General features: G+C 42.3%; 1 non-coding gene across 1 annotated transcript; it reads right to left on the reverse strand.

Annotated features, from left to right (window-relative positions):
• Positions 1 to 220: 220 nt before the first annotated feature.
• LOC141616002 (small nucleolar RNA R71) lies at positions 221 to 327 on the reverse strand. Its single transcript, XR_012530383.1, has one exon. It is a non-coding gene; the product is annotated as a small nucleolar RNA R71 (small nucleolar RNA).
• Positions 328 to 9,144: the final 8,817 nt, after the last annotated feature.

The following is a 9,144-nucleotide window of genomic DNA, read 5'->3' on the forward strand; positions in this document are numbered from 1 at the left end:
AGCCAAGCATATGGAGATATTTATTGACTATTGCTGCTCTATACCCCCACCGACCGGTGTGACCCAGGACCAGGTAAAAGAGACAATGTTTATATTCTCACTCCGTGATGCTGCAAGAGAGTGGTACAGAGACCTGGATCGAGCTGCTAATGGGATCACCGATTGGAATTCTTTGGCCTTGGCATTCTACAAGAAGTACTTCTCTGCCTCGAAGACTAATGCCATTAGAGCTCAAATCACGAGCTTTAAACAGGGGCCTGATGAGAACTTTCATGAGGCATGGGTCCGTTTCAAGAAGCTGGTGCGAACCATTCCGCATCATGGGTTTGAGAAGTGGAGCCTATGCAATCAGTTTTATAATGGGCTCTATGACGATCAGAGAGCTATCCTGGATGCGGCAGCGAGTGGCAGATTCCAGGAGAACATGGGAGAGACTAAGGGGTGGAAGATCATTGATGACATGGCCACCCATAAAGCTGAGTATGGGAATTCCTTGGGAAATCAAAGGAGAGCTGCTGAATCTCCTTCTGTAGCTGCATTAGAAGCTCTCACGGCGAGATTTGACAAGTACGAGATGGGAGGAGCTTCAAAAGGAGGGATTTACCATGTAAATGCTGTTTCAGACGGTCCTTTCGTCTGTAAAAGATGTGGAGCTGAGGGACATATTTCAGAAAATTTTCCTAGTCCCTTTGAGTCTTGTGCTGCCTTTCAACATTATAGGCAGACAAACACGTACTATGAGCCGAATGTCCATCCAAATATGAGGTGGAGTAGCCAAAATGTCTTGAATCCGACTCAACCTCCACAGCAGCAGCAGCAGCAGACTTATGTGCCCCCTCATAAGCAGCAGCAGCCATATCAAAAGCCTTCGTATATCCCTCAGCAGCAGCAACAATCACAAGGTTCCGAATTTACTGAGTTGAAAAACCTGTTGCTGAAAGAGTCCCAAGCTAGAGAGGCCGGGATGAAGATGTTAGAGAGCCAAATTGCCCAATTGGCTAGCAAGAATACAACTCGAGCTCTGGGACATTTACCGACTCAAACGGAGCAAAAAGAGACCCTTAATGCTATCACCTTGAGGAGTGGGTCTACCCTTGATGGGCCCATTATGGTTGAGGACGTCACTGAAAAGGATAAGGCGGAACCAAGCAAGGAGAAGGCAGTGACGAACAAAAGCAAGAAAAAGACGATTAGCAGGTATGTCAGTCGATCGACTGACATACCCAGTCGATCGACCGTTCTGCGACAACCAGAAGCTACTGTTCCTGTACAAGTCGGTTGATCGATTGACCAACCCGGTCGATCGACTGACAGCGCTGTTGAAAGTGATTCTTTTCGTCCTCCAATGCCTAGTAACTTATGGGATCATTTGTTTCGGGGTACGACTGCTCTGAAAATATTGAGGCAAGACCCAAATGCTGATGGGTCAGTTCCGGTTCCGAAGTACAACCCTATGTTGATTAATAGTTCACATTTGAGACGGTCTGAAGAAGGGTCAAGCTACAACAAGGAGAAGGTTATGGACTTTCAGCCTAAGTCCACCGATACCGGCATGAGAGATCTAGAGGAGAGGGCTAAGTTACTTGTTACAGCCCCTTATCCGGAGAGATTGGTGCCGACGAAGGAACAGGTATCGTTTAATAAATTTGAAAATGTTGTTCGTAATTTAAACGTACAAGTTCCTTTTCTTGAACAAGTCAATCAAGTGCCTGCTTACATGAAATTTATGAAGCAATTACTGTCTAAAAAGAAGTCACTTGAAACTGTGCATACTGTCGCACTAACTGAGGAGTCATGTTCTTATTTGACCCATACTGCACCCCTTAAGCTAGAAGACCCGGGTAGATTTTCAGTCCCATGTAATATTGACACCTTTCCTATTGAGAAAGCCTTATGTGACCTAGGAGCCAGTATTAGTGTAATGCCCTTGAGTCTTGCTAGGAAGTTAAAGTTGAATAGGTTTGCAGTCACCAACATGACCGTACAGATGGCTGATCGCTCTGCGGTCCAGCCAATATGAGTCTTAGAGGAAATTCCTGTGCAAATAGGGAAGTTATTCTTCCCTGTTGACTTCGTGGTACTTGATATGCCCGAAGATACCCACATTCCTATCATTTTGGGTAGACCATTCCTGCACACTGCTGGTACAGTTATTGATGTTGGTTCGGGTACTTTGACCTTTAAGGTAGGCAAGCATTCCATTGTCTTTGCCCAGACGGCTAGGAAGAAAGACCCCATGTGGCCCGTCACTTGCAACACGGTTTTTGAAAAGAAATCATATTTTTTGCTTCCTGATATGCCTGTCTCTACGCCTATTCCTGTTGTAACCCCTCCGCCCCAGATTGGGAGTAAAGTGGAGGACGATTCTTCTGTTTTAGATATTGCAGGAGCTGGTTTGGGGAAGGAACAGCCGCATGTTGCTCCAGCTGTGAAGGAGCCAATAGTTCAAAGAGGTGGTCTAGGATGCCTTAGCTATGGCGCGGATGAGGAGCCCGAAGATGAGCCAGTTAAAGTAACGAAGTCTGATCTGGATTCCGACGAGTCCGAAGAGGTCATTGAATGGGAAGACGTCCGACATGTTGATCCGTTGAGTTGTGCGGATGTTGGAGTTAAGAAGAGTGCAGTTGAGAAGATGAGCACTGTTGAGGCTACTTCTTGTAGCCAGAAGCCAACCAAGTGGGCCATACCGTGGCCGTTCTTGATCAACTACTAGTTGATCGAATGCTTCATAAACCATTTATTTTATTGTTTTGTTAAGACTATTTACCGTTTTTCGTGTGCGCGAGACTTCGCTCTTTTAAGTTTGTTTGGTTTTTTAAACACTTTTGACTATTGCTTTGGGTTTTGCGCAATTTTGGGCGCGTTATAATGTGTTTTTACAGGTATATAGACCATGTTAGCTCAAGTTAGTGAGCTAATTCGAAGAAATCAGAAAGTTACAGCAGGTTTTCCAGTCGATCGACTGCCTCCTATGGTCGATCGACTGGGCTGCGAGTTCCAGAAGCTCCTGTTGCTGTTCACTTTGGTCGATCGACTGGGTGATGTGGTCGATCGACCGTCCAGAGCTGCTGTACCTATTTTCGATCATTCCCCTACTGTGTTTGGTTGATTTGCGGAGTCAAGGGAGTATTCCCTTCATTTTATTCTCCGCTTAATTTCTGATTTCTTCTGTTTTCTTCATTTTGCGCATAATTTTACCATCCCAACTTTGTTTTCTCGGTTTTATGCATGGTATTGTTGTCTTTGCAGGTACCTATTAGTAGCACTGCTGGCTACTGAAACCTCCTAGCTCACGCTGGTTTGGGGAGGTTTTCTTTTGCTGCGCTTAAAGTCTTGTGAGTCTCCACGTCTTCACTTCATGTCTTGTTTACTTAATTTTCTCGCAAATTCCCGTTTTCCCTTTTTTCTTCATTATATGATTTTGCACAATGGGGACATTGTGCGATTTTGTTTGGGGAAGTTAAGGGTTTTGCGTTGCCTTTCATTTGCTTGAATTCACGTTTACATTTTTGTCTTGCATTGTTGTTTATTTCCCTATATATATACAAAAATCCGGAAAAAAAAATTTCAAAATAAAAAAAAATGAAATGAAAAATTTAAAAAATTTCAAAATAAATGCACGTTTATTTTAGCATATAGGTCGAGTCGGAACGGTAGTATTTCAATGATGACATTGCATTTGCATCTGTTTTATGCCTAAGCCTTGCTAATCGACATGTTATTAGTAGAATCATATATGCATAGTCTACGAGTTTTTCGTTAAATATTTTGCTGAACTTGAGACTTGACTTAAAATTTTGGCACCCTACATCATTTTCTGAGATTTATAGCCTATAACTGGTGACATCCATGACCAGTTCATCTAGGAATGTGAGTAGTACTCCTTATGAGACATGTTACATTAATTTGCATAAGTATGAACTTAATCTGCTTAATACCTGTATGCATTCGGTTTGTGGTTTGTTGACACATGTGGTAGAGGTTTCCCTTTATTCATTTTGCCCATATGCTCCACATTGCCAAAAATAGCCTTTTTGTCCCGTTACTACATCCTACACATAGCCTGCCTTTGTCAAGCTAGTAGTTTAGTTGTTGGGATTGTTACTTTGTTTTTGGTGGCATATGCTCTTTTGAGATGTTGATGGGAAGATGAAAAAGGAAGGAAAGAAAGAAACAAAGAAAAAGAAAAAAAAAGAAGAAGGAAAATGATTCGAAAAAGAGAAAAAAAAAGAGTGTTGTACTGTTTGAAACGGTCGATCGACTGCCCGATTTGGTCGATCGACTGCCGCCCGAAAGAGAAAAATCAATTCGCATGATTCAAGTCCTTATTTAATTGGCGATTTTTGCTCCGATGTTGCATTTATATCTTATGGGGAGTTGATTGATTTAGTTTTATGGAGATTGCGAGATTTGTGCTAATCATTAGCACCGGTTTTATTGAATTTTGAGCAAGAAGTTGGATGTTGTCATATGGTTCTGTTTAGGTACTAGCTTGATCACCTGTACCTCCACACTCCCATAATTATCTTTGCCTCTTCTTACCCATTACCTCACATATCCATATATACCTCGGCATGTGTCATGGTCATTTGATTGGTTGGGATGCATATGTACGGTTGTAGAGATTACTTTGATATTAAATCGCAGGCATGTTCTTATAGGTCGTAGTTAGGTGAGTGTCTTTACAATATTACTTCTTTCTATCTTTACATATATTCACCTTGTGCTTATTTGAGTGATTTGAACGACCCGTGAGAGTCCAATTTGATAAGTCTCTACAGTTGACGGTCCAGCAGTTTTTAACGACTCCATAACTCATTTTGCATGATTCATAGGCTAATTGATTGTTGGTTATTGCATTAAATTGGTTTAGGCTATACGGTTTGCATTTCGCTCTGAGATTGAACTCGTTCCATTAGGTTTTAGGATCGAGTCTAGTTCTTGCTTGGGGACAAGCAAGGGTTTGGTTTGGGGAAATTTGATGCGTGTCCTAAATATGATGTTTTACACCCCATTTTACACGCATTTCAGAGCTCATTTGTGTAGTTTGTGCTACTATTTTCCCCATTTCGTCTACTTTCGTATTTTTATGTAATATTGCAGATTTATGCGGAAATGAGTAGATATTGAGCTAAATCCGTCCCCGAGTATCTTGCATTGCATTCGACATGAAGTTTTTACTCAAGGAACGAGCTTGGTGCGCATTTCGAGGCCCGAAAGACTAATCCACGAAGTTTTTGAAGCAAAGTACCAGCTACAGTGGTCGATCGACTGATTCCTTTGGTCGATCGACCAAGGCACGAAGATCAGAAGCTACTGCTCAGCGTAGGTTGGTCGATCGACTGAGCAACATGGTCGATCGACCAGACCGTAATTCAGACGTGAATTAAAAGATCGAGGAATTTGAAGCCCATAGTACATTAGGTTTTGGAATAAGAACTACGTTGTATTCTATATAACGTAAGCTAGGTTTACAGAGTTTTTCATTCAGTTTTCATCTAGGTTTTACCATTCAGTTCGAAATACAATTCAACATTCATAGTTTAGTTCGTTCTTTAATAAAGTTTCGGTTTTTGCATTCGGTTCTGATCTTCCCTTTACAAATCCTTTACACGGTATTCTTCTGTTTTATTATTCAATTTGTTGCTTCCATTCGTAGTATAGGATTGCAAGTTAGATCTCCCAAAACCATAATTATCGTTTTATGCTAGTATTTTATTATATTAATTCAAGCATGAATTCAGTAGTTTATTTCATCAATCTTCTTGTTGTTTTCGTAATAATCATGAGTAGCTAAATTCATCGTGCTAGAATGTAGGGAATCTGTAGATTAGGCGGCAGTAGAATAGTGACCTGAATCGCATGCCGGTCGATCGACTGGGTTCCCTTGTCGATCGACTGGCCACGTGAGGTTTTGCTTCGTTTTAATTGATTTCATTCTATATTTGACGAATCGAGTGCACGCGACTAGTTGAATGTTTAGGTTTTGACTGACCCATTAGATCGAAAGATAGGGGAAGTTGTTAGACCACCAATTAAAATGACTAAACTATGCTGAGATCGAAAGATAGTTAAAGTTTAGGTTATTAGTCACTTTTCAGGACGAGAGTCAGTATTAGTGATATTAGGGACCCGTAGCGAGATCGAAAGATGCTACTTGATAAGAGTGGACCGAGAGGACCTCTTGTTTTCCCGCCTCATGTGTTTATTTCAGACCTACTTAGTATGCTGCTGCCGAAACTACAGTGAACCGACCATCTTAGTACCCCTTTTATATTTGATTTTATACATTTCTTTAGTTTATTGCCCATTAGTTATAGACCAATTCAATCAAACCCCCACATCACTGTTACTTTAGGACTAAATTTAGACAACTAATAATTACATCTTCCTCTCTGTGGTTCGACCCTGTTACCACTAGCTTCTGTTAGTTTTAATAGGTATTATAAATATTATTTTTGGTACTCACAACGACGGGTATCAAATTTTGGCGCCGTTGCCGGGGAGGCAATTGTTCTAATTTTTAGTTGTTTTATTTTAGTCTGTTTCTTAGTTTAAGGGACATTTGTTCCTTAAACTATTCTCATATTCTTTTTGTAGTTTCTTCTTATGCGCAGGTCACAGGGTGGTGAATTAGTACCGTTCAATCCTGAGATTAAGAAGACTTTGTGCGAGTTGAGGCGATCATCTAGGGTATTGCCGACAGAGGAAGAGCTGAGTACTCTGTCTAGTTACTACGAGAACGCTCTATTTGAAGAGGATCCACTTTCATCTCCCATTTCCACTTCATCAGCTGAGACAGTCACTTCTCCAGATTTTCTAGAGATGGATGAAGAAGCAACTATAGCCAGTCACTCGGAGCCGACAGCTGCGAACCTATATAAGGGGTTCTAATTACCAGGAGCTGATAGAAAGTTCGAACCGAAGCCTTCTTATATCAACTTGGTTGAGAGGAACCAATTCGGGGGAGCTGCAAATGAAGATGCAGTCAAGCATATGGAGATATTTATTGACTATTGCTGCTCTATACCCCCACCGACCGGTGTGACCCAAGACCAGGTGAAAGAGAAAATGTTTATATTCTCACTCCGTGATGCTGCAAGAGAGTGGTACAGAGACCTGGATCGAGCTGCTAATGGGATCACCGATTGGAATTCTTTGGCCTTAGCATTCTACAAGAAGTAATTCTCTGCATCGAAGACTAATGCAATTAGAGCTCAAATCACGAGCTTTAAACAGGGGCCTGATGAGAACTTTCATGAGGCATGGGTCCGTTTCAAGAAGCTGGTGCGAACCATTCCGCATCATGGGTTTGAGAAGTGGAGCCTATGCAATCAGTTTTATAATGGGCTCTATGACGATCAGAGAGCTATCCTGGATGCGGCAGCCAGTGGCAGATTCCAGGAGAACATGGGAGAGACTAAGGGGTGGAAGATCATTGATGACTTGACCACCCATAAAGCTGAGTATGGGAATTCCTGAGGAAATGAAAGGAGAGCTGCTGAATCTCCTTCTGTAGCTGCATTAGAAGCTCTTACGGCGAGATTTGACAAGTACGAGTTGGGAGGAGCTTCAAAAGGAGGGATTTACCATGTAAATGTTGTTTCAGACGGTCCTTTCGTCTGTAAAAGATGTGGAGCTGAGGGACATGTTTCAGAAAATTGTCCTAGTCCCTTTGAGTCTTGTGCTGCCTTTCAACATTATAGGCAGACAAACACGTACTATGAACCGAATGTCCATCCAAATCTGAGGTGGAGTAGCAAAAATGTCTTGAATCCGACTCAACCTCCACGGCAGCAGCAGCAGCAGACTTATGTGCCCCCTCATAAGCAGCAGCAGCCATATCAAAAGCCTCCGTATATCCGTCAGCAGCAGCAACAATCACAAGGTTCCGAATTTACTGAGTTGAAAAACCTGTTGCTGAAAGAGTCCCAAGCTAGAGAGGCCGGGATGAAGATGTTAGAGAGCCAAATTGCCCAATCGGCTAGCAAGAATACAACTCGAGCTCCGAGACATTAACCGACTCAAACGGAGCAAAAAGAGACCCTTAATACTATCACCTTGAGGAGTGGGTCTACCCTTGATGGGCCCATTATGGTTGAGGACGTCACTGAAAAGGATGAGCAGAACCAAGCAAGGAGAAGGAAGTGACGTACAAAAGCAAGAAAAAGACGATTAGCAGGTATGTCAGTCGATCGACTGACATACCCAAACGATCGACCGTTCTGCGACAACGAGAAGCTACTGTTCCTGTAGAAGTCGGTCGATCGACTGACCAACCCGGTCGATAGACTGACAGCGCTGCTGAAAGTGATTCTTTTCGTCCTCCAATGCCTAATAACTTGAGGGATCATTTGTTTCGGGGTACGACTGCCCTGAAAATATTGAGGCAAGACCCAAATGTTGATGGGTCAGTTCCGGTTCTGAAGTATGACCCTATGTTGATTAATGGTTCACATTTGAGACAGTCTGAAAAAGGGTCAAGCTACAACAAGGAGAAGGTTATGGACTTTCAGCTTAACTCCACCGATGCCGGCATGAGAGATTTAGAAGAGAGGGCTAAGTTACTTCTTACAGCCCCTTATCCGGAGAGATTGGTGCCGACGAAGGAACAGGTATCGTTTAATAAATTTGAAAATGTTGTTCGTAGTTTAAACGTACAAGTTCCTTTTCTTGAATTAGTCAATCAAGTGCCTGCTTACATGAAATTTATGAAGCAATTACTGTCTAAAAAGAAGTCACTTGAAACTGTGCATACTGTCGCACCAACTGAGGAGTGTTATTCTTATCTGACCCATACTGCACCCCTTAAGCTAGAAGACCCGGGTAGTTTTTCAGTCCCATGTAATATTGGCATCTTTCCTATTGAGAAAGCCTTATGTGACCTAGGAGCCAGTATTAGTGTAATGCCTTTGAGTCTTGCTAGGAAGTTAAAGTTGAATAGGTTTGCAGTCACGAACATGAAAGTACAGATGGCTGACCGATCTGCGGTCCAGCCTATAGGAGTCTTAGAGGACATTCCCGTGCAAATAGGGAAGTTCTTCTTCCCTGTTGACTTCGTGGTACTTGATGTGCCCGAAGATACCCACATTCCTATCATTTTGGGTAGACCATTCCTGCACACTGCTGGTGCAGTTATTGATG

The sequence above is a fragment of the Silene latifolia genome, chromosome 11 (genome assembly GCF_048544455.1).
Source record: "Silene latifolia isolate original U9 population chromosome 11, ASM4854445v1, whole genome shotgun sequence".
NCBI classification, from domain to species: Eukaryota; Viridiplantae; Streptophyta; class Magnoliopsida; order Caryophyllales; family Caryophyllaceae; genus Silene; species Silene latifolia.